The sequence below is a fragment of the Biomphalaria glabrata genome, chromosome 2 (assembly GCF_947242115.1).
Source record: "Biomphalaria glabrata chromosome 2, xgBioGlab47.1, whole genome shotgun sequence".
Lineage (NCBI taxonomy): Eukaryota > Metazoa > Mollusca > Gastropoda > Planorbidae > Biomphalaria > Biomphalaria glabrata.
In genome coordinates, this window is record NC_074712.1 from 23,340,638 (window position 1) to 23,367,308 (window position 26,671).

Here is a 26,671-nt window from a genome sequence, read left to right on the forward strand (position 1 = left end):
TGGTATCCCAGAGACTATGGTATCCCAGAGACTATGGTATCCCAGAGACTATGGTATCCCAGAGACTATGGTATCCCAGAGACTATGGTATCCCAGAGACTATGGTATCCCAGAGACTATGGTATCCCAGAGACTATGGTATCCCAGAGACTATGGTATCCCAGAGACTATGGTATCCCAGAGACTATGGTATCCCAGAGACTATGGTATCCCAGAGACTATGGTATCCCAGAGACTATGGTATCCCAGAGACTATGGTATCCCAGAGACTATGGTATCCCAGAGACTATGGTATCCCAGAGACTATGGTATCCCAGAGACTATGGTATCCCAGAGACTATGGTATCCCAGAGACTATGGTATCCCAGAGACTATGGTATCCCAGAGACTATGGTATCCCAGAGACTATGGTATCCCAGAGACTATGGTATCCCAGAGACTATGGTATCCCAGAGACTATGGTATCCCAGAGACTATGGTATCCCAGAGACTATGGTATCCCAGAGACTATGGTATCCCAGAGACTATGGTATCCCAGAGACTATGGTATCCCAGAGACTATGGTATCCCAGAGACTATGGTATCCCAGAGACTATGGTATCCCAGAGACTATGGTATCCCAGAGACTATGGTATCCCAGAGACTATGGTATCCCAGAGACTATGGTATCCCAGAGACTATGGTATCCCAGAAACATTCGTCCATATTCTACGACACCTAAACAGCAATATACGTGCATCATTAAAAGGAAAGAAGGAACAACCGAGTTCTTTAGCATCGAGACAGCTGTGAGACAGATGTGAGACAGCTGTGAGACAGATGTGAAACAGGGATGCATCTTGTCTTCCTTCCTTTCCCTCCTAGCCATCGACTATATAAAGAGGAGAGCAATGAATCAGACTACCTTCGGTATTCCAAGGCGTGAACAAATAAAATAACGGACTTGGACTTCGTCGACGAAGTTGCACCACTCGGGTCTACAAGTAAATGCATACTAGAAATGACGTAGAAGCACCCATAATTGGCCTCCTTTTGACAGAGCGTCGCATGAGATTTGTGAGACATATTCTTCGACAAAATGAATTACGCATACCAAGAGTTGCGATGACATGGAGGCCGATACAAGGAAAGCTCAAACAGGGACGTCCTCGTATATAGCTTGGCACCACACTTTCATGGAGGCCCTCAGAGCAGTGGAAACCAGGTAGGAAGAGGCTTCAGACTCTACCAGGAACAGATCTTTGTGGAGACAGCTTGCCACCCAATGCGCCGAATGGCGGGGAAGAATCTAATTCAAAGTAAGTCTAAGTAAGATTACGTAAGTCTAAGTAAGTGTAAGTAAGTCCAAGTAAGTCAGAAGTATCGTGCATATTGCACGTGGTAAGAAAGGTAAGCCCACCCTAATCCCAGGCTGTTTCTAACAGACCTCTAACACTGTGGTGACTGATTGATCACAGAATGTGGTAGTAAGATCACACATGACCTAACCAAGGCATGAGAAACTGGGCAATGGCTTAAGTAGCTGGTCATGTCAGAAGGAAGCGGGCAATGGCTTAAGTAGCTGGTCACGTCAGAAGGAACCGGGCAATGGCTTAAGTAGTTGGTCATGGAAGAGGGAACTGGGCAACGGCTTAAGTAGCTGGTCACGGCAGAGGGAACTGGGCAACGGCTTAAGTAGCTGGTCATGGCAGAAGGAACCGGGCAATGGCTTAAGTAGTTGGTCATGGCAGAGGAAACTGGGCAACGGCTTAACTAGCTGGTCACGGCAGAGGGAACTGGGCAATGGCTTAGGTAGCTGGTCATGGCAGAAGGAACCGGGCAATGGCTTAAGTAGTTGGTCATGGCAGAGGAAACTGGGCAACGGCTTAAGTAGCTGGTCACGGCAGAGGGAACTGGGCAACGGCTTAAGTAGCTGGTCATGGCAGAGGGAACCGGGCAATGGCTTAAGTAGTTGGTCACGGCAGAGGGAACCGGGCAACGGCTTAAGTAAACTGAAAAATAGAATTTAATAGTAAAACCTAAGCTAAACTATTATACAGAATAGAGTTCATTAAGTCTTTATGGAGTGTAACTCGTTGCCAAGGATGTCTAGTATTTTGAAGAGCTCAAGAAATAAAAACGTTTAGTCTACCCTGTCTAGAATGTAGTTCTGCTTTTAGAATTTGGACAAATATAACTTGCCTACAAATCGACCTCCTTTTGAAAACGAGGTAGGGCTATACTTAAGGCTGATTAACATACATTTACATATGAAATAAAAATACATCGCCTGGCTAAAAATAGCTTACATGTAAGACATAAACGTGGTTATTGAATGACCTTAAAGGTTAATAATAGGTTTTTATGATGGCTTTGTGAAATGACGCTTCAGGTGAGAGACTCCGCGGGAAAGAAGTTCGACTGCTTTCAGCAATGTTCAATGTATGATTCAAATCAAAACCAACAAACAAACTCCTTAGAAACCGATTTTTGTAAAACTGTTGTACAGACATTCATTTCTCTACACAATGTACACAAATCAATGTATTTGCTTTCGTAAGTATCTGATACATTTAACAAGAAAATAATACAATGAGTCTTCCAGTATAATATTAATTCATAATGGCAAAATTCAGGTCATTGGTTAACATGCATGACTAGATGTATGACGCATAGAACGTAATCATCTTCTCTTTTTCAAAGACGTCTGTATTTTATAAGCTAAGATAAGATAATTTTTAAAACACTTATACTGATAATACAACAGAAACAGCCAACATAGTTATGCATACAGTTATCAAAGTGTTCAAGAGGTTACAACACAAGGAGGCGATCAGAGAATAAGAAACATTTTGTTTTTCGGAGATTCCCCATGAAATGAAGGTTACGTCCTGAGGGAGGGAATCTGGCAAACTTCGAACTCGGGACCTTCGTGACGATAGTCCAAACGCACATCGCACGACCAGGCAGGTCATACCAAACTGAAAAAATGATTTAGCCTTTTTAGATGTGCAGTTTATAAAATCAATCAATCAATCAATCAATCAAGGGTCAGCATAAAGACATTGAATAAAGTCAATTCCATTAAAGATCTTGCGATCTAGAAGGCAGATGATGTTAAGTTTGTTTTAAAAAATATGATTTGATACAAATTTTATTATTTTATATATATATATGTGTAGCACCCAGAAAAATTTGTAAAATCTACTTTAAAATGAAAGTATTTTAAATTTTGGTCGCCAATAAGCAAAATTTTTTTAAAAATTAATACCTAGCAAAATGAACATGACAGTGACACTTTATTTTATATATATATATTTTTAATCAGTTCTTGTAAAATAGTCTTCTGAATATTGTTTTAAAATGGTTGAAATGTAGGTTCCTACATAAAAACAAAGCCATTTCGCCGACCTAAATTTCAGAGTTTTACGAGAAGGCCAAGTGTTCAACTTGGTGGTCAGACGCTAAGTATTTACTAGACACTGGAGCGACACGCCAACAACCTTGAAAACGAAAACCTGGTACTTTTAAAACCGTGACCTTCATTCTGTCTATCTTCACTGTCTGTCTGGTACATTTGTGTGCATGTTATTTCTCCCACACCCAATCTCGGATCAACTTGAAATTTGGCACAATTATATCTTCTACCTGACAAAACAAGAATCTATAGAAAAAAAATTAACCAGTTAATTAATAATTATTTGTAATTAATTATTTTGTTTGCTATCAAACAAGGAAAAGAAATTGTACTTGAAAGATTTGGTGGTATAAGCTAAATAAGTCCCCTCTATACTATGTGTAGAGTGTAGAGAATCAGGTCGTCGCTTAAAAGTTTGAAACTAACAATAGATAGCTATGAAACTTTCTATTTTCAAAAGCACATTTCCTTGAGCCTTGACCCCTCAGTCTATTGGACAGTTTGGGGCACCATGCAAGACTCGTCCACCGTCTTTCTCCATTTCTCTCTGTCTTTTGCCTTAGTTAGTACCACTTTCAATGGCAGGTCCGTCCATTCTTTTATGTGTTCCTCCCATCGCTTTCTCTGTCTGCGTCTTCTTCATTTTCCTGATACTGTTCCCTGAAGGAAGGTCTTTGCGAGCCCCGAAGATCTTGTAATATGGCCATAGATTTTAAGCTAGCGTTTTTGTTGTTGTTGTTTTTTTTTTTACGATAGTTAGCAGTTCTCTGATCTCTTGGTTTGTGATGCGGTCTTTGAACGTGATACCTAGGATCCTTCTGTAGCATCTCAATTCCATTGCTAGGATCCTCCTCTCTAGCTCTGCAGTCAGCGTCCAAGACTCGCAAGCATATAACAATGTGGCCATGACCAGGGAGCGCATCAGTCTGATTTTGGTGCCTAGGGCTAAGCCCTTGTCTTTCCATATTATTTTAAGTTTTGAAAGGGCTTCTGTGGACTGTGCTATTCGGGCCAGCAGTTCAGGTTTCGTTCCCTCATCTGAGACAATAGCTCCAAGGTATTTGAAGCTGCTGACACTAGTCAGATTTTCACCTCCGATACTGATGCCCTTTTTAAAGCCCTGTTTGCTATTGGTCATAATTTTTTTTTCTGCATTTATTTGCATGTCATATACTGCGGAAGTCTTGTCAATGCGCATCACTAAGTCAGCTAGTTCTTCTTCTGTCCCTGCTAGGCCATCAATGTCATCTGCGAAGCTCAAATTAGTAATTCTTCTTTCTTCAATGCTTACAGTACCTTCATAGCCCTCGAGAGCATCTTCCATAATCCAAGGAAGATATTGAAAAGTGAGAGTAGGCATCATTGTCTTACCCCAACTGTGGTTTTGAACCAGTCCCCAATATTATTGTTGAAGTACACCGCACTGGTGGCATCCTTGTAGAGGTTCTGGTTAAATTTAATTATGTTTTTATTAATGTTGTACTTTTCCATTGTCACCCAGAGTGCCCCGTGCCATACTCGATCGAAAGCTTTCTTGAAATCATTAAAGACATGGAAAAGATTCTCTTGGTGTTGTAGATTTTTTCAAGAGTATTCTGAGGCTTAGGATGTATTCTGTTGTGCTGTGACCTTGTCTAAAATCCGCTTGTTCTTCTATGATTTAGTCTGCTATCGGTTTTAGTTGATTTAATAAAATTTTGTACAGTACTTTGCTGGGATGACTTCTGAGGCTGGTGGTGCGGTAGTTTTGAGAGAGTTGTAAATTGCCTTTCTTTGGAAGGGTTATGATGAGTGATTAAGAAAATCAAAAGCATGAAATTGCGCTGAACAAAAACAATTGGTAACAAATATTTTTAATTGCACAGATTTATTGTTGTAAGTCTAGATCTATTCTAAATGTAATTAAATGACTGATACAATTACACTTAATATAAACTTTTCATGAAGACATTGCGAGTGGGACATTCAGTGGAGATGATAATAAGAATAATTTAATATATAGAGCGCTGTTAACAAACAAAATGTAGGATATCATTACAAACATAAACACGACAGCTAAAATGACAAACTATATAAACAAGTTTTAAACAGATAGGTCTTAATGTTCTTCTTGAATGTAGTGTAGCATGTTGTCTGTCTGAGATCAATGGGGAGGAATGAATTCTAAACCTTCGGTCCATGCACTGAAAAAGCCCGCAGACTTTTGAGAGAGAAACGTTGCACACCTAAAAGAGTTCAGTCCATTGAGCTCAGTGCTCTTTGGGGGATATATGGAGTGACCAGTTTGCAAAGGTACACGGGCATTTCTTTATTATAGATACACTGATGACAAAGTATGGCCACATTGTAGTCGATTCTCGCTTTCACAGGAAGCCAGTGGAGTGTGTGCAAGAGAGTTGTATCAGATTGGATGGAACAAGAAACAGTTCGCTAGACGTACAATTCATCAGCGCTTTAAAGAAAACGATATTGACGTTGATGTTTAGTCGTATACTGTTGAGATACCCTCCCTACGAAGTCATTCACAAAGATACTGTTGAGATACCCTCCCTACGAAGTCATTCACAAAGATACTGTTGAGATACTCTCCCTACGAAGTCATTCACAAAGATACTGTTGAGATACTCTCCCTACGAAGTCATTCACAGAGATACTGTTGAGATACTCTCACTACGAAGTCATTCACAAAGATATTGTTGAGATACCCTCACTACGAAGTCATTCACAAAGATACTGTTGAGATACTCTCACTACGAAGTCATTCACAAAGATACTGTTGAGATACTCTCACTACGAAGTCATTCACAAAGATACTGTTGAGATACTCTCACTATGAAGTCTTTCACAAAGATACTGTTGAGATACCCTCCCTACGAAGTCATTCACAAAGATACTGTTGAGATACCCTCACTACGAAGTCATTCACAAAGATACTGTTGAGATACTCTCCCTACGAAGTCATTCACAAAGATACTGTTGAGATACTCTCCCTACGAAGTCATTCACAGAGATACTGTTGAGATACTCTCCCTACCAAGTCATTCACAAAGATACTGTTGAGATACTCTCACTACGAAGTCATTCACAAAGATACTGTTGAGATACCCTCACTACGAAGTCATTCACAAAGATACTGTTGAGATACTCTCACTATGAAGTCATTCACAAAGATACTGTTGAGATACCCTCCCTACAAAGTCATTCACAAAGATACTGTTGAGATACTCTCCCTACGAAGTCACTCACAAAGATACTGTTGAGATACTCTCCCTACGAAGTCATTCACAAAGATACTTTTGAGATACTCTCACTACGAAGTCATTCACAAAGATACTGTTGAGATACTCTCACTACGAAGTCATTCACAAAGATACTGTTGAGATACTCTCACTACAAAGTCATTCACAAAGATACTGTTGAGATACTCTCACTATGAAGTCATTCACAAAGATACTGTTGAGATACCCTCACTACGAAGTCATTCACAAACTTACTGTTGAACAATGAGATCAGAAATGGATGGGGGTCAAAATGCAAAATATTTTTTTTTAAATGTCTAAAAAAAGAAAGAAAAAAAATGAGAGAAAATAAATCTTACTGAAATCTTCTGCCAGACCAACAACTGCCGCCAATTACTGGTCTCTTTCTACTGCAGTATGATACTAGAGATCATTGTTGAAGTCATGAATGAATAGGAATAACCCCATTTCCTCATGAAGGTCAAGCCACGTTCGCTCACGAGGCAATACTGTCACTATAAGAACGAAGATGTCGGCCTTCCAATACCGGAATGTGAAAGTCTCGCCTATTTCCGATGCCTTAGAACAAGCAATGGCTCTACTGCATAAACGTTCTTCATGGCGCTCTCAAGACATAGTTCGTTTCTTTAAGTCAGCACTCTTGCTAAAACAAAAGAACAGGAACTAGAAGACAAGGAAAGAGGCCATTTGTTTCCTGCATGTTTTAGAAGTTAGCTGAAGAATATTCAATTACCTTCTTCTAATTATTCAAAGAATAGCCTGAAAGACTCTACGCCATCTTTCTTCCATCTCTTTTTCAACTTTCCACCATCTCCTCCATCTCTCCTCCATCTCTCCTCCATTTCTCCTCCATTTCTCCTCCATCTCTCCTCCATTTCTCCTCCATCTCTCCTCCGTCTCTCCTCCATTTCTCCTCCATCTCTCCTCCATCTCTCCTCCATTTCTCCTCCATCTCTCCTCCATCTCTCCTCCATTTCTCCTCCATTTCTCCTCCATCTCTCCTCCATTTCTCCTCCATCTCTCCTCCATCTCTCCTCCATTTCTCCTCCATCTCTCCTCCATCTCTCCTCCATCTCTTCTCCCTTCCATCTCTTCTCCCTCCATCTCTCCTCCATCTCTCCTCCCTCCATCTCTCCTCCCTCCATCTCTCCTCCCTCCATCTCTCCTCCATCTCTCCTCCCTCCATCTCTCCTCCATCACTCCTCCATTTCTCCTCCATCTCTCCTCCCTCCATATCTATTCCATTTCTTCTCCATCTCTTCTCTATTTCTCCTCCATCTCTTCTCCCTCCATCTCTTCTCCATTTCTTCTCTATTTCTCCTCCATCTCCTCTCCCTTCATCTCTCCTTTATTTCTCCTCCATTTCTCCTCCCTCCATCTCTCTTCCATTTCTCCTCCATTTCTCCTCCATTTCTCCTCCATCTCTCCTCCATTTCTCCTCCATCTCTCCTCCATTGTCTGAACTGTCTGAGAGGGATAAAAAAAATGTAATTTCTGATGGCACGTATTCCAAAATTCTCTGTAACACATCAGCCGTGCAAGTGTTCGCCCCTTAAGGAACTGTGAGTGAATAGTGACATGTTTGTTGGAGCTCTATTCCATCCCAGCCAGTTCAACGGACTTTGTCCTTAAGCATCCCAATAGGGGGTTCTGTTTCGCTTTTCTGTTGGCCTAATTTTCTCTTCCACTCAGGCGAAACGTTGAGACTGAGAAGCATTACCAGGGTAAATTCCCTTCAAAAATGTGGACTTGGCGTTCTGATTTGCAAGGTCTGAAGAAAGTATCGGATGACTCTTTGGCCAGATGAAACAATTGAACTTGCAGGAGAAAATGGCGAGGAGTAGAAATGAACTTGGGAAGGGTTAGGGTTAGGGAAATGATTGCTACAGAATTTTAATGGTTTTAAATGTAGTGACATGTTTCTTGAAGTTTTTTCTTGTAATTTTGCTGTCTTGTATGCAACTTGCGTGTGAAAGAAGTTTCTGCACGGTTGAAATCAAGAATAAGCTGAGAAGCATCATAACACCAGGCACATTGACAAGTTTATGTTGATGGCTGTTGATAACATTTGTAAGAAAAGAATCATTAAGAATGGAATCCTAAAGAGGTGGCAACGAGTACTTTGTAAAAGAGGAAACTTCTCGTGTTTGTAACACAATCCATGAAGGCAGCACGTGAAGTTCAGTTTACCTTTTCTATTGTTTACTCTTTTAGTACAAATGAAATAGTTTCAAACAATTGTACTCTATTAGTCCTGTCACGTGGCCTACCAGCCAATCAGCTGAAAGAAATAGAATACGTCACGCAAACTTACGCATGCACGCGTTCACTTTTCCATAGACATGTATCAGTAATCAAACTTGACATTAAATCACATGTATTATGTACTTTTATTTCTATATACATTTATTAATAATATGTAGATACAACTATACAAGCCTCCTATATAGCATCGTGTTACTAATGTATTTGTAGGGAAAGTCTGCACATTTCAGTTACATCGCTTTTAGAAGACAGAAAGTAGCCATTGCACCGACATCCGATTTTTAAAACACTTTTCTAGTTTTCGAAATACTTAGAGAAAGGAAAGAAGGAGAAACGGACAGACAAACTACATAAATACATGTGTCTAATAGAGATATATCCTATTGTATGGGCCGCTAACACCAAGTAGAGTAGAATGAGATTGTTCGATTCATTCCGAATTGAGTTTAATGAGATTGTTCGATTCATTCCGAATTGAGTTTAAATGACTAACAAGAGAGGGTAGTGAGAACAGAAGCAACAAGGAATCTCGAGTCAAGAGGAGATAAGAATGTTGGTTTTAGTTTTGTTTAGTTTAATGTTGCCAAATCTAAGCCAACAAAGCCAACAGTGTCGTATATATGTCTGAATAGCATGCTAGTAACAACGGCAACATACACAATTGTTATGTGAAACATCTTTGGGTCAATCCCATTACTACTTTATACAACTAACTGCAGTCAATTAAAACACAACATTTACTGTTGGCTAATAGAATGTGTGCACAAGAAAACAAGTCAGGACTTACTTTTCTATGTTCTCGACAGCGTCAATAAATAATGAATATGGATGGGTGTTTTTGTTGACTAGTCACTTTTTCTTTGTAAAATGCTGTCATATTGTTTGGAAGTCTTACCAAGAATCAGTCCATTCAATGTGTAAATAAAACAATAGACTTACCTGTCTTAGTGAGACCACACACACACACACGATCTCTCTCTTATGTACGTCCACTAGCTAGATTTGGTGTGCACATTCAGATTGAAACAAAGTAAAACTAAACCAGGGGGAGGGCAGAGTGGGCAGCGCTGTGCTACTCCAGCCAGCTAGTTAGTGCACTAACATGATAGAGCTTCCTTCAGATAAACGTCGAGGCGGCCAGGGGGAAATATAAAGAGGCTTATGTTCTCGAGGTTACATACCTTGAATATTTGCCGGGAGATGGGGGAGCTACGGTTGGCGCTGCTGATATGGGTGCACAGAGATAGACAGAAAGTAGAACAGACACGAGGGCTAGGAGGTAACAGAGGGACAGAAAGTAGGAACAGACACTCAGATTGTAAACGTATACGATAGACAATGGGAGGAGCTATTTGTAAATGAGAGTAGAGGGGTGGGGGAGCTCTAAATACAAAACCGAAAGAGGAGAATTTAAACTACAGAGAGAGGAAATAATTCTCCTCAATGTGGAGATTATAGACTAGGACAGGATGTTCCCTGTACAGAGAGTAGGTCGTGGTGCTATATGATATGGAACCACAGTCCAAACCAGAGATAGAGTCAGGCTTCATATTTTCAGTAGCAGCTTTCATTAATACTACGCCTATATCAGTCACAAACATTGTATACAAACCTGGACATGTACAATTGAGTACAATTAAGTAATATGTTTTTGTGAATGTTAAGCTTTTTTTGTTGATGTTGTTGTTTGTTTGTTTGTTTTTGTGTAATTGATTGTTTTGTTAAGTAAGCAGTTTAGACATTGGGCCAGGCTCTCCTTCTTTATGTTTTTACTAGCGATACCCACCGGCTACGCCCGTTGATTTGTACCCAAGCTTTATGCTGTTTATTATAACCGGAACACCCCCCTTTTTTCAGGGCCCGCTCTCTCTTTCCTTCTTTCTCTCTCTCTCTCTCTCTCTCTCTCTCTCTCTCTCTCTCTCTCTTTCTCCCTCTCTCTCTGGAACCACATTTTTTGTTTTTAACCCGAGTATCGTAATTTCTCCGACTTAGACTTTTGACTTGATTTGGAAACCCGCTTTTATTCATTCTTGACCCCTTTTGAACATAGTGAAATGATGTATATTTATCTTTTTAATACTAATAGAATTAGTTTTTGTAACTCTTTTATTTTTTCTATTTAATCAGCGTCTAAAGGTCTCCTCCGATTGATCCCAACACACTTTTCAGATTTTTAATCTATATTTAGCATCTATGGTTAGTTTTAAACATCTTATCTACATCCTTTAATCATACCAAAAAAAAAGAATATGAACTTATACTTTTATTGTTATTAGAATTAGTTTTCTTTTTATTTAGACCTGATCTAAAAGGAAGTGGGATTTAGAAAAAGAAAAAACATTGCTTTAAAAATACGGAATTTTTGTGATATTTTTAAATACTTTATTTAAAATGAGGACTTTTAGTGAAATACCGAAAATAAAATATACATTTTGTGTTGTTCGCGAATTGCGTTCGTAACTTTCGCTTCTTCTTCAGACTTGTAGGAAATAGAATTGTTAGAGGATCTACTGTCTGACTACACGCAAGGCTCGTCAAGTACTTCTGTACGTAGTCAAGAAGGAATAAAATGCAAAGACGAATTTATTTTCTTTTACAAACTCTTAATTTTCACTTATTATCCGTATCCCTACCCAAGCAGGGCCCCGCGAAATCCGTTTCGCATAGGGCCCCAATACGTCTGAGTCCGACCTGCTATTTAGTGACGGGTGAATACAGAGTAGATTACTTGTTCTCTCCTACCCCCCTCTTTTTTCGTCGATCAAGTTACGTGGGTTAGAAATAAATAAAAGAGTGATCTTTCCATGACTTCTTGGTCACAATGGTTAAGTCCGGCCCTGCTATTTAGCGACGGTTGAATACTACTTTCCCTCCCCTCTTTTTTTTTTTCGTGGAGTAACTCTAGTACGCAGAAATAAAAGAGTAATCTTTCCTTTTTTCGAAGATATACATAAAGTGTCAAATGTCTTGGAAAATCGTTTGCGAGAACTTCCAACTTATAGAGCGATTATTTTTCTCTAAATAATTAAGAAATGTTAGATTTTAAAAAAATGGAAAATGAATCTATCATACTCTTGATTCAATGAGGAAATACCCTAAGACAAAGAGTGCATTCAAAATATTTTCTAGTCCTCAAGCAAAATTTAAATCTATTTTACTTTGAAAACTTATAACTTTCAAACTCGAGTCTTCCCAGTGTCTGACCAACTCAAGTTTTCCCAGCGTCTGGCCAACTCAAGTTTTCCCAGCGTCTGGTCAACTTAAGTTTTCCCAGCGTCTGGTCATCTCAAATTTTCCCAGCGTCTGGCCAACTCAAGTTTTCCCAGCGTCTGGCCAACTCAAGTTTTCCCAGCGTCTGGCCAACTCAAGTTTTCCCAGCGTCTGGCCAACTCAAGTTTTCCCAGCGCCTGGCCAACTTAAGTTTTCCCAACGTCTGACCAACTCAAGTTTTCCCAGCGTCTGGTCAACTCAAGTTTTCCCAGCGTCTGGTCAACTCAAATTTTCCCAGTGTCTGGCCAACTCAAGTTTTCCCAGCGTCTGGCCAACTCAAGTTTTCCCAGCGTCTGGCCAACTTAAGTTTTCCCAGCGTCTGGTCAACTCAAGTTTTCCCAGCGTCTGGTCAACTCAAGTTTTCCCAGCGTCTGGTCAACTCAAGTTTTCCCAGTGTCTGGCCAACGCGCCATTTATTTTTTTTCCCAACGATATACAGCAACTTCCAAATTTCTAGGAAAATTGTTGGAGCCGTTTTCGAGATCCATGTCCAGGTTTTTCTCAAATGTTTCCACGAACGTACGAGTCATTGGCGGATCCAGGGGGGGGCGGTAGGGGCGATCGAAGGGGGGGGCGGACGAATTTTAGTATAGAATTCACACAATTTGTATACGATTTATTACTTATGTTAATAATATATACTAATTATTTATATTTCAACCTATTTTAGATTATTTCGCCCCACCCTTCAAGTATTTTGGCCGATTTGGTAAGGTCGGGAGGGGGCGATAAACTTTCGAGTGGGGGGGGGCGGTCCTATTTATTTGTAGAAATCACAGTTTGCTAACAGAATCAATTAAATATCTATATGATTAAAACTTGTTATTGGTATTTTAACCGGTCTTTATATTATGTCGTTCACCTGTTGGCCGATTGGAAGGGGAGGAGCGAATACCTCTACTGCCCTTTCCATCTAAACCCTTTGAGTGGTGGGGCGGTCCTACTTTTATGGAGAAATTATAGTATGTGAACAAAATTAGTCGAATATCTATATAATATAAACAGGTGGAAGTGCGATACATGCAATAACCTTCCCCCCATCGGACAAACCAATACCTTTTCTTTTTGTATTATAGTAAGAAATTACAAAATTTAAAAAAATCTATCACTAATATAATTTATATATGCTATAAAGTAAATTCTTATATCGAGTCGCCCAACCTCTATTCTTTAATGCAAAATGCAATCATTAGCAGAAATTATAAAAAGGAGCGAGGATTAATCGTTTTTTCTTTTACCACCCTTCCCCTTTCAGACAGAGTTTGTATAATTTTACATGAATTTATCATAACTATTTTAAAAAAGACTTTTCTTTGGAAAGTTATAATTCAAACGAAATTTTTCAATATAACAGTCACGGTTGAGATGAGTTCAAAAGCCAGATAATCTTTTCCTAGTCGACTTTTTCCAACCTATACTCTATCTCATATTTTCTAGTTAAATAAATTTAGGACTATAACTCACAATGTATGTTTGAATTTTATTGAATATTATTAATCGAATTTTTTTTTCGGCGGCAATCCTCAAAGCCTTAATCTAAATATGTGGGGTTTCTAATCTTTTCAAAGAACAAATCGGTTGTATTTGCAATGTATTAAAGGACAATAAATTCATATTAGAATATTTTTTCACATTATTCAAAAGGTCCTTTATAATAGAATGAATAATGAGCTGTAGGTCAGGAGAATGCGTTACTGCAGTGAAGAATGCCAGAAAACGCTTTTAGCGTCGAGGCTTCGCCCCGAACCTCACTGATGAAAAATAAGCTGTAGATGTCGGGAGAATGCGTTTCTACTGTGAAGAATGCAAGAAAACGCTTTTGGTGTCGGGGCTTCGCCCCGAACCCCACTATTAAATAATGAGCTGTAGATGTCGGGAGAATGCGTTTCTACTGTGAAGAATGCAAGAAAACGCTTTTGCCTACTGAGGAAGCTTACAGCGCTCTTCCAGACCCCCAAGCTTGCAATAGAAAGGCCTCAACATGACTGGGGTTTTTTTTTTGTTTTTTTTTTCGCCGAAGATTGAGAAACAGTCTTATTTTATTCTCATATATCGAATATATATATATATATATATATATATATATATATATATATATATATATATATATATATATATATATATATATATGTATATATATATATATATATATATATATGCTGTACGTACGTTTATGCATAGGGTTAGGGTTTACTGGACATTAGGGTTAGGGTTGGGAAAAAAATCGCCCCCCCCCACTCCAAAGTTCTGGATCCGCCAGTGGTACGAGTATTGTAAAAAGCAAGTACAATTTTGTGCAATGAAACATTTCTTTGTTGGCTTTATAAAAACGTACTGGAAGGAAACTGAAAATAAAAAAATTCTATGGCGAAAATTAATCGCTGCTGGCGAATTAAAATACAAATAGTGGAGCTTGCAGAACATATACAGAGATACGCGGAGATAGGCGGACGCTGGAGATAGGCGGACGCTGGAGATAGGCGGACGCTGGAGATAGGCGCTCTTTCATTGAATCCCTCGGTTCTGACTGCGGCCCAACAAACCAAACTATGGCACCCAAAAGAAGATGCAACGGTCATGCCTTGCTAACCAAAAAGATTGGCCTACTTAACCGGTGGACACAGCACTCGCAGAAAACAAGTTCAAACTTGAGGAAGATCCAAATCTTGCTGAGATTGATACGCGGGAAGCTCTCATAATATAAAGAGCATGGCTTTGATTGTCTTCCAGCAGAAGTTGGGGTAGGGGAGGTGTGCTGATCTCAGAGAAAGGTTAACAGACTTCTTCCCTTTGTGCTGGGACACATGTACTATCTCGCCTAAACTTAGTGAGCCACCATCATTGTCCTGTACAAAAAAAGGCGACAAGTCCGACTGCTCCAATTATTGTGGCCTTAATTTACTGTCAGTAACAGGAAAAAGCCATGCCAGAATACTCCTTAGCCGACTGACCAGCTGTATGGTAGTCGATGTGCTCTCTCAGAGTCATTGTGGTTTCTCACTCTCAGGAACCTTTATTTTAATTTTTTTTTTCAGCCTTCGGATCGTAATGTTCTCTGACAGACTTTTTACTTCAATTAGAACAATCCACTTTATAACACCACACACACACACACACGCGACATACACACTCACACATGCTTTTGGCCTGTCAATTCTAGTATCACTTTTACTTATTCGAGCACTCCCCCCCCCCCCGCCCACTCGCCCATAGCAAAAAAGTTAGTCCTACGTACAATTTCTGACTTTTATTCGGCTTCTCAATTCAATATAAAAATATTCAAAATATTAAATATTCTCTATGTTGCCTTTATACCGGAAACTCCATACACAAACACACACACCCGCTTTCTCACTTTTCATTTTGATTCCAATAACAACCGCAAAGTTTTTTGTTCTCATTCTTTAATGGATCAAATCCTAACCACACAGTTTTCAGCTTTTGAATTCCTAAGTATTTGTATGGCATCCTTGAATCCTAAGAAAAGCAATATCTGGTAGTAGACATCACAGAGTGTTACAATTGGTCGGTGTGAAAAGGAGGGGGGTGATTATAGCATTCTCCAGCCACCCCTTTGGATTCACCATGCGCCTCACGAATTTATATGCGAAATTTCCTCTCGATAGTTTTCTATAGGTAGGAGTTACTTGGGTATTATAGAGTAATAATTAATATTAGAAATTGAAAAGAAAATGTGTACCACTGTTTAACATCAATGATTGTAGACCCCTCTAGTGACGTCTGTTTTCTTACATTTATTATTACGTCTGATTTCTTACATTTATCTCTCCATCTAAATTCTTACATTTATATAGAGCGCGTTCAGTTGTTTTCTTTCTGCATTTCATCTTTTAAAAAAATCTCTTTGAAATGCAGAAAGTATTGACTGGAAATAGAAACAAAGATTTCCTTGTAATTCACTTGATTCTGGATGAGCTCCTGCCAGTGGATGTCATTCACTTGATTCTGGATGAGCTCCTTCCAGTGGATGACGGCCAGGAATGAATAGAAAACTTTCTCAGGTGGAACTCACTCCCCATTGATCTCAGACAGACTACATGCTATACCACTTTTAAGAAGAACATTAAGACCTACTTGTTTAAAACTTTTTTAGATTAGTTTCTGATTTCTATTGTCGTGTTTGTGTTTGTAATGTTATTACAGCGCCTTGAGCCTACATTTTGTTTGTTAACAGCGCTTTATAAATAAAATTATTATTATTATTATTATTACAGCATACGCTCCGAAAGTAAGGAGTGATAACAATTTCAACGAGCTTATATTTGAATGTGGCGTCATCTATTCAATGATTTAGTCAACACAGAATGATCAACCACGTGTTCGCTCACAATCTTTGATAGTTCTCTTCTAGTCCCAAGGGTCGGTGTCAACCGGTGCGATGAGCTGAAGGAGTCACACCGTCCCAGCAACATTTTCCCAACTATTTCCCAAGACAAACTAGACACAAATGTTTGTTGGAACCAATCGTTCTTCTCTTTCTTGGATCACTATCTCCATGGATCAGGGGAACAACAAAGAAAGTTGTAGGAGCTGACGTCAAACGTCAAGACCTACGCACAAAATGATTAGTGCTAGACACCATTTCAATAGCCTCGATGACCACAGTTCTATCTATTACCTTAACCTACGGTTAAATGGTCTGCTGTGCTTATAAATGGTTTAACAATTTGGACATTAAAAAAACAAATTCAATTTAAATTATTTGTAGCGAAAAAAAATGTGTATGCATTTAAATCTTAAAAGTGCGTCAAGCATGTTCGGGTATCTAGTTAGTAGTTACTGTCACTGATTTTGTTAAAAAGTTGTTTGCTTCGCGAATGTGGATTCGTTTGTTTTTAATATCACTTCTCTATTTTGTGTCTCTTCCAGTTTCTTAATGTTTTATTGAGTTGTGGGGCCCCAAACAAATAATGCATATTCTATTATTGGCCTTACCAAGGTTAAATATCATTTTAGTTTTATGTTCTTATTGTTACGTATTTCTGAATCTTCTGGCTAGATGTATTAGTTGGCACACAAATAAAAACACTGCAAAGAACTTGACGACTAAACTCTCAGCTTCATATAACTTTATTGACTAATAACTCTAACAATTTGTTACTGTAACATGTAGCGTAGAAGACTGTACAATATCTGTCAGTTTACAGTTAGCTATACTTCGTTGCAATGCATCTCTTCACTTCGTTGCAATTCTTCTCTTCTCAACTTGCATCGAGCCGTATTCCGCAGAACAGACCAACGACACACTTCCCAGTGTCGCTCCAGGTCTCCTAAAGCTGAACCAAGTCGTACTCAAGTCTACCGAATCAGAGCCGCACAAGTCTTACATCGACTGTATCGACTGTAACGGCTCAAGTCCACTGTAGTTCGCTGTATAGACTTTAACGACAGTAGTCCACTCCAGTTAACTCTACCCTAGTTAACTTGCATCGAGTCGTACACATTTCTCTTCCACAGAGCCGCACACGTCTTACATCGTCTGTATCGACTGTAACGGCTCACTCACGACTCCATACGACTGACTTTCACATTAACTCTCTGGCTTATATAGAGTCCCTAATCGCTTGTCCAAAGTTGCACAAACACTCCTAGTATCCTCTGGAAAAACATGTCAGGAAACGTCACATCCTGTCTTTATTTATACACGTAGATTCCAGAAAACACTCGCTGCAGTGTCATCAAGTCGGGGTCACACGTAGTGACCTTTATTTGTCACTATTCATTAGTAACTGTCCCCCTACTTAGATCTGTTCGTCCCCTGGAACAACACGTGTGGACATGTCACATCCTGTCTTTGTTTGTACATGTAGATTCCAGGGAACACTAGCTGCTGTGTCATCTCGCCGGGGTCATACGTTGACCTCTACCTATCACTGTTCATTTGTAACACTATTTTATTTTATTTATAGAAATTTCTTTTAATAAATCCTAATGCTTTGTTCGATTTTTTGATAGTTTCATCAATATGGGGATTCCATGACAGTTTTTCATTTATTATAACACCTAGGTATTTTGCGTTTTTAGTCTGTGTTATTGGTTTAATATGAATAAGATAAGTGGAATTAATTTGCTTTAGTTTTTTTGTTACTCTTAATAACTGACATTTTTCTGGGTGGAAAGACATGCTCCAATTTGATTCCCATTTCTGTAATTCATCTAATTCTCTTTGTAAAATATCTGTGTCATGTGTTGTTTTTATTGTTCTATATATTATGCAATCGTCTGCAAATAATCTGACTTTCGTTCCTGAACTAATGCGATTTGGTAAATCATTTATGTAAATTAAGAATAGTATGAACCTAAGACTGTTCCTGGAGTTTACTGTATTGGTGTTGATTTAGAGCCATTTTTTATTACAGTTTGTTTTCTCCCTATCAGAAAATCACTCTGTCTGTCTGGTACAAAACTTATATCAACTCACTCTCTATGTCTGGTACAAAGCTTATATCAACTCACTCTGTCTGGTAAAAAGCTTATATCAAGTCACTCTCTCTGTCTGGTACAAAGCTTATATCAACTCTCTCTGTCTGTCTGGTACAAAGCTTATATCAACTCACTCTGTCTGTATGGTACAAAACTTATATCAACTCACTCTCTATGTCTGGTACAAAGCTTATATCATCTCACTCTCTAGCTTATATAAAATCACTCTCTATGTCTGGTACTCTGTCTCTGTGGCATTTTACGTCTCGAGAGACGATCTTTTCCCTTTGCAACTTCTTGTGTGACTAAAGAGGCCAATCCTTGATACACAGCTGCGATCGCAGGTTGGGCATATATAATCACCAGGCGCCGTTGCATTTTCACCCTTCTTTCTGCTTCTGTTGTGTATGACATCTGCAATCTGTGACCCTTCCTTTATGCTCTCTCTCCATGTGGATCTGTCCAGTGCCACCTCTTCCCAGTTGCCAGTGTCGATTTTGAAGAGCTTCATGTCGCGTTTGCATACATCCGTATAACGTAAAAGTGGGCGACCAGCGGCTCTCCTGCTTTCTATTAGATCGCCATACAGGATGTCCTGTGGAAGTCGACCTACTGGCATTCTACGAACGTGGCCAAGCCAGCCAAGGCGTCTGCTGCTGATAACAGAGCGGATGTCCTGGCATCCTGCTCTATGTAGCACTTCCTCATTGGTTATCTTATCTTGCCACATATTTTAAAGATCCGCCTTAGGCATCGGAGGTGGAAGACATTCAGCTTTTTTTCCTGCCATGAATAGGTTGACCATGTTTCACTTCCGTACAGCATATTGCTCAACACACAGGTCCGGTAGACTAGGGCTTTGGTACTGCTAGTCAGCAATATGTTGTCCCAGACTCTTTTCTGCAACCGTGACATGGTGGCCATTGCCTTGGCTATCCTGTTGTTTATGTCTTTATCCAGTAGAGTGTTGTTGGATATGATGGAGCCAAGGTAACAAAAGTGATCAACAACTTCTAGTGGTTGGCCATTAATGCTTACTTGAGGTGCAGTGTTTGTGTTTTGGACAAGTATCTTAGTCTTGCTTTGACTGATGTTTAAGCCGAACTTCTGGCAAACAGCAGATAGTTTGTCAACCATGGACTGTAGCTGAAAATCAGAATCAGCCACAATAGCTGCATCATCAGCATACAGGAGTTCCCTGACAAGTAGCTTCCTAACCTTGGTTTTTGCCCGCAGCCTTGATACATTAAATAGTTTTCCAGAGGATCTTGTATGGAGAAACACACCTTCGTTTATGTCGCTGTACGCATAATGCAGTAGACAGGAGAAGAATATGCCAAACAGAGTAGGTGCGAGCACACATCCCTGCTTGACACCACTGCAAACCTCAAAAGGTGCTGATTGGGCTCCATTGAATTTGACAGTACATTTAGTTTTCTCGTGAAAACACTCAATTAACTTCAGTAGTTTGGGAGGGCTTAAATTGTGATGGCTCGCCATCCCTTTGGACCCGGTCAGTATGGAAGAGAGGCGTGTGCTGACGTGTGGGCAGCCCAGCACTCGCAAATTTACCGCCCAGGCTTTCCCCCAGCAAATGTCTGGTACAAAGCTTATATAAACTCACTCTCTATGTCTGGTACAAAGCTTATATCATCTCACTCTCTCTGTCTGGTACAAAGCTTGTATCAACTCACCCTGTCTGTCTGGTACAAAGCTTATAACAACTCACTCTGTCTGTCTGGTACTAAGCTTATATCAACTCACTCTGTCTGACTGGTACAAAACTTATATCAACTCACTCTGTCTGTCTGGTACAAAGCTTATAACAACTCACTTTCTCTGTCTGGAACATAGCTTATATAATCTCACTCTGTCTGTCTGGTATAAAGCTTATATCAACTCACTCTGTCTGTCTGGTAAAAAGCTTATATCAACTCTCTCTGTCTGTCTGGTACAAAGCTTATATCAACTCACTCTGTCTGTATGGTACAAAACTTATATCAACTCACTCTCTATGTCTGGTACTAAGCTTATATCATCTCACTCTCTATGTCTGGTACAGAGCTTATATAAACTCACTCTGTCTGGTACAAAGCTTATATCAACTCACTCTGTCTGATGGTACATTTCACTCTGTCTGTCTGGTACAAAGCTTGTATCAACTCACTCTGTCTGTTTGGTACAAAGCTTATATCAACTCACTCTGTCTGGTACAAAGCTTATATTAACTCACTCTGTCTGTCTGGTACAAAGCTGATATCAACTCACTCTGTCTGGTACAAAGCTTATATCAACTCACTCTGTCTGATGGTACATCTCACTGTGTCTGTCTGGTACAAAACTAATATCAAGTCACTCTGTCTGGTACAAAACTAATATCAACTCACTCTGTCTGTCTGGTATAAAGCTTATATCAACTCACTCTGTCTGTCTTTTACAAAGCTTATATCAACTCGCTCTGTCTGTCTGGTACAAAGCTTAGATCAACTCACTCTGTCTGTCTGATACAAAGCTTATAACAACTCACTTTCTCTGTCTGGAACATAGCTTATATCAACTCACTCTGTCTGACTGGTACAAAACCTATATCAACTCACTCTGTCTGTCTGGTACAAAGCTTATAACAACTCACTTTCTCTGTCTGGAACATAGCTTATATCAACGCACTCTGTCTGTCTGGTACAAAACTTATATCCTCTCACTCTCTATGTCTGGTACAAAGCTTATAACAACTCACTTTCTCTGTCTGGAACATAGCTTATATAATCTCACTCTGTCTGTCTGGTATAAAGCTTATATCAACTCACTCTGTCTGTCTGGTAAAAAGCTTATATCAACTCTCTCTGTCTGTCTGGTACAAAGCTTATATCAACTCACTCTGTCTGTATGGTACAAAACTTATATCAACTCACTCTCTATGTCTGGTACAAAGCTTATATCATCTCACTCTCTATGTCTGGTACAGAGCTTATATAAACTCACTCTGTCTGGTACAAAGCTTATATCAACTCACTCTGTCTGATGGTACATTTCACTCTGTCTGTCTGGTACAAAGCTTGTATCAACTCACTTTGTTTGTTTGGTACAAAGCTTATATCAACTCACTCTGTCTGGTACAAAGCTTATATCAACTCACTCTGTCTGTCTGGTACAAAGCTGATATCAACTCACTCTGTCTGGTACAAAGCTTATATCAACTCACTCTGTCTGATGGTACATCTCACTGTGTCTGTCTGGTACAAAACTAATATCAAGTCACTCTGTCTGGTACAAAACTAATATCAACTAACTCTGTCTGTCTGGTATAAAGCTTATATCAACTCACTCTGTCTGTCTTTTACAAAGCTTATATCAACTCGCTCTGTCTGTCTGGTACAAAGCTTAGATCAACTCACTCTGTCTGTCTGATACAAAGCTTATAACAACTCACTTTCTCTGTCTGGAACATAGCTTATATCAACTCACTCTGTCTGACTGGTACAAAACCTATATCAACTCACTCTGTCTGTCTGGTACAAAGCTTATAACAACTCACTTTCTCTGTCTGGAACATAGCTTATATCAACGCACTCTGTCTGTCTGGTACAAAACTTATATCCTCTCACTCTCTATGTCTGGTACAAAGCTTATATAAACTCACTCTCTATGTCTGGTACAAAGCTTATATAAACTCACTCTCTCTGTCTGGTACAAAGCTTATATCAACTCACTCTGTCTGATGTTACTTCTCACTCTGTCTGTCTTGTACAAAGCTTATATCAACTCACTCTGTCTGTTTGGTACCAAGCTTATATCAACTCACTCTGTCTGGTACAAAGCTTATATCAACTCACTCTGTCTGTCTGGTACAAAGCTTATATCAACTCACTCTGTCTGGTACAAAGCTTATATCAACTTACTCTGTCTGATGGTACATCTCACTCTGTCTGTCTGGTACAAAGCTTATATCAACTCACTCTGTCTGTTTGGTACAAAGCTTATATTAACTCACTCTGTCTGTTTGGTACAAAGCTTATATCAAATCACTCTGTCTGTTTGGTACAAAGCTTATATCAACTCACTCTGTCTGATCGTACATCTCACTCTGTCTGTCTGGTACAAAGCTTATATCAACTCACTCTGTCTGTTTGGTACAAAGCTTATATTAACTCACTCTGTCTGTTTGGTACAAAGCTTATATCAACTCACTCTGTCTGTCTGGTTCAAAGCTTCTATCAACTCACTCTGTCTGTCTGATACAAAGCTTATAACAACTCACTTTCTCTGTCTGGAACATAGCTTATATCAACGCACTCTGTCTGTCTGGTACAAAACTTATATCATCTCACTCTCTATGTCTGGTACAAAGCTTATATCATCTCACTCTCTATGTCTGGTACAAAGCTTATATAAACTCACTCTCTATGTCTGGTACAAAGCTTATATAAACTCACTCTCTCTGTCTGGTACAAAGCTTATATCAACTCACTCTGTCTGATGTTACTTCTCACTCTGTCTGTCTTGTACAAAGCTTATATCAACTCACTCTGTCTGTTTGGTACCAAGCTTATATCAACTCACTCTGTCTGGTACAAAGCTTATATCAACTCACTCTGTCTGTCTGGTACAAAGTTTATATCAACTCACTCTGTCTGGTACAAAGCTTATATCAACTTACTCTGTCTGATGGTACATCTCACTCTGTCTGTCTGGTACAAAGCTTATAGCAACTCACTCTGTCTGTCTGGTACAAAGCTTATATCAACTCACTCTGTCTGGTACAAAGCTTATATCAACTTACTCTGTCTGATGGTACATCTCACTCTGTCTGTCTGGTACAAAGCTTATATCAACTCACTCTGTCTGTTTGGTACAAAGCTTATATCAACTCACTCTGTCTGATGTTACTTCTCACTCTGTCTGTCTTGTACAAAGCTTATATCAACTCACTCTGTCTGTTTGGTACCAAGCTTATATGAACTCACTCTCTCTGTCTGGTACAAAGCTTATATCAACTCACTCTGTCTGATGTTACTTCTCACTCTGTCTGTCTTGTACAAAGCTTATATCAACTCACTCTGTCTGTTTGGTACCAAGCTTATATCAACTCACTCTGTCTGGTACAAAGCTTATATCAACTCACTCTGTCTGTCTGGTACAAAGTTTATATCAACTCACTCTGTCTGGTACAAAGCTTATATCAACTTACTCTGTCTGATGGTACATCTCACTCTGTCTGTCTGGTACAAAGCTTATAGCAACTCACTCTGTCTGTCTGGTACAAAGCTTATATCAACTCACTCTGTCTGGTACAAAGCTTATATCAACTTACTCTGTCTGATGGTACATCTCACTCTGTCTGTCTGGTACAAAGCTTATATCAACTCACTCTGTCTGTTTGGTACAAAGCTTATATTAACTCACTCTGTCTGTTTGGTACAAAGCTTATATCAAATCACTCTGTCTGTTTGGTACAAAGCTTATATCAACTCACTCTGTCTGATCGTACATCTCACTCTGTCTGTCTGGTACAAAGCTTATATCAACTCACTCTGTCTGTTTGGTACAAAGCTTATATTAACTCACTCTGTCTGTTTGGTACAAAGCTTATATCAACTCACTCTGTCTGTCTGGTTCAAAGCTTCTATCAACTCACTCTGTCTGTCTGATACAAAGCTTATAACAACTCACTTTCTCTGTCTGGAACATAGCTTATATCAACGCACTCTGTCTGTCTGGTACAAAACTTATATCATCTCACTCTCTATGTCTGGTACAAAGCTTATATCATCTCACTCTCTATGTCTGGTACAAAGCTTATATAAACTCACTCTCTATGTCTGGTACAAAGCTTATATAAACTCACTCTCTCTGTCTGGTACAAAGCTTATATCAACTCACTCTGTCTGATGTTACTTCTCACTCTGTCTGTCTTGTACAAAGCTTATATCAACTCACTCTGTCTGTTTGGTACCAAGCTTATATCAACTCACTCTGTCTGGTACAAAGCTTATATCAACTCACTCTGTCTGTCTGGTACAAAGTTTATATCAACTCACTCTGTCTGGTACAAAGCTTATATCAACTTACTCTGTCTGATGGTACATCTCACTCTGTCTGTCTGGTACAAAGCTTATATCAACTCACTCTGTCTGGTACAAAGCTTATATCAACTTACTCTGTCTGATGGTACATCTCACTCTGTCTGTCTGGTACAAAGCTTATATCAACTCACTCTGTCTGTCTGGTACAAAGCTTATATCAACTCACTCTGTCTGGTACAAAGCTTATATCAACTCACTCTGTCTGTCTGGTACAAAGCTTATATCAACTCACTCTGTCTGGTACAAAGCTTATATCAACTTACTCTGTCTGATGGTACATCTCACTCTGTCTGTCTGGTACAAAGCTTATATCAACTCACTCTGTCTGTCTGGTACAAAGCTTATATCAACTCACTCTGTCTGTCTTGTACAAAGCTTATATTAACTCACTCTGTCTGTCTGGTACAAAGCTTATATCAACTCACTCTGTCTGATCGTACATCTCACTCTGTCTGTCTGGTACAAAGCTTATATCAACTCACTCTGTCTGTCTGGTTCAAAGCTTCTATCATCTCACTCTGTCTGTCTGGTACAAAGCTTATATCAACGCACTCTGTCTGTCTGGTACAAAGCTTATATCAACTCACTCTGTCTGTCTGGTTCAAAGCTTCTATCATCTCACTCTGTCTGTCTGGTATAAAGCTTATATCAACTCACTCTGTCTGTCTGGTACAAAGCTTATATCAACTCACTCTGTCTGTCTGGTACAAATTTATATTATCTCACTCTGTCTCTCTGGTACAAAGCTTATATCAACTCACTCTGTCTGTCTGGTACAAAGCTTATATCAACTCACTCTGTCTGTCTGGAACATAGCTTATATCAACTCACTCTCTCTGTCTGGTACAAAGCTTATATCAACTCACTCTGTCTGTCTGGTACAAAGCTTATATCAACTCACTCTGTCGCTCTGGTACAAAGCTTATATTAACTCACTCTGTCTGTCTTGTACAAAGCTTATATTATCTCACTCTGTCGGTCTGGTCAAAACTTTGTACACGTAAGTTTTCCCACACTCAATCTCAAACTGAAATTTGCACAATCATTTCCTTTACCTGATAAAACAATAATGAATTTTTAAAAATTAACCAATGAGTTCATTAATTATCGGCAATTAACTATTTTGTTTGTTATATCGAACAAGGGAAAGAAATTGTGCTTGACTGATAAAATGGTATAAGTTGAATTAGTCCCCTTTATACTTTTTAGAGCGAAAAGTTTGAAACAAACAATAGATATCTATAAAACATTCTATTTTCATCAGTCCAGTGGTCAGAGTATTGGCTTGAAGAGGCTTTATCCCTCGAGTTCGAATTTAGTTTGCGTTTTTTTCCAAATAAATGTATTTGAAAAGTGATCACCCAGATACCACGCTCTTTCTCACCCTAACACTTTCTAACTGGTTCAGACAATTGATAGGATCAAAGCTTATTGGGAAAGCTAAAAGTACGAAATTGCGCTATACAATTGGTAAAAATAGTTTTAATCACACAGATATATTTTTATTAGCGGCCCATGAAAGGGGAAAAGTCGCTATTAGTTTTGTGCGAAATGTCTGTCCGTCTGTCCCGTTTAGATCTCGTAAACTACAAAAGATATTGAAAATCCGACATCACAATATTTTAGACCATTCAAGTTCTGATGCAACGGCTACTTTTTTTTTTTTTTTTTGAAATTGAAAAATCTAATTTTTAAAATCAGTTATGCATGCAGTTTTTTAAAGAGAAAAATCTAATTAGTATGCATTATAAGTTAGACCTACTTTAAAACGAATAGTAATCTTGTAAACATTATTTTTATGAATTTATACTAACGTCCATAATCCCGCAATTTCTCATTTTTGGTGGGAAAAAAAAAAAAAGGATAGGAAAAAGAGATTGAGCGGTAAATTTCTTGGCTTCCGAACCGGGGGTCCCGGGTTCGAATCCTGGTGAAGACTGGGATTTTCAACT

The 26,671-nt window shown here is 39.1% G+C and overlaps 1 long non-coding RNA gene across 1 annotated transcript in view; it reads right to left on the reverse strand.

The window, feature by feature from the left end:
* Window positions 1-10,229, reverse strand: part of LOC129924524 (uncharacterized) — a 47,738-nt gene extending 37,509 nt beyond the window's left edge. Inside the window, exon 1 of the long non-coding RNA XR_008776479.1 lies at window positions 9,862-10,229. This is a non-coding gene — a long non-coding RNA (uncharacterized LOC129924524). The remainder of the gene's footprint in view (window positions 1-9,861) is intronic.
* Window positions 10,230-26,671: the final 16,442 nt, after the last annotated feature.